We start from the raw sequence: 384 nt of genomic DNA, 5'->3' as shown, positions 1-384 counted from the left end.
AGGTTCCTTGCACAGAAAGCAAGAGAGAGGTCTTTGTTGATTTGTGTTTGTTTGATAGGAATCCCAGAAGGGGCTTGCACCCTCGATTTGCAGTCTCTTGGCATTCTCGAAGTTCTTCAAGGAATTAGGCTTGGGAGCCTTATTCCTATGATTCAGTGGTTGAATATTTTTCTTTGGGGAGCTTGTACACCACTGTAGTCAAAAGACCTCTCTGCTACGGCCAGAGCAGAAGCAAGATCCTGAACTTTCTCTTCGTATAATTTAGTTCCCGCCCACAACTTTAGTCCTTGAACAAAGAAAAATACTTTATCCTTCTCGGACATGTCCCTAATGTCTAACATGATAGCCGAGAACTGTTTCACATAGTCCCTGATGGTCCTCGTG

Source organism: Benincasa hispida, chromosome 12 (genome assembly GCF_027475165.1).
Source record: "Benincasa hispida cultivar pf3 chromosome 12, pf3_genome.v1.1, whole genome shotgun sequence".
Classification (NCBI taxonomy): Eukaryota; Viridiplantae; Streptophyta; class Magnoliopsida; order Cucurbitales; family Cucurbitaceae; genus Benincasa; species Benincasa hispida.
This window is presented reverse-complemented; position numbering follows the sequence as displayed.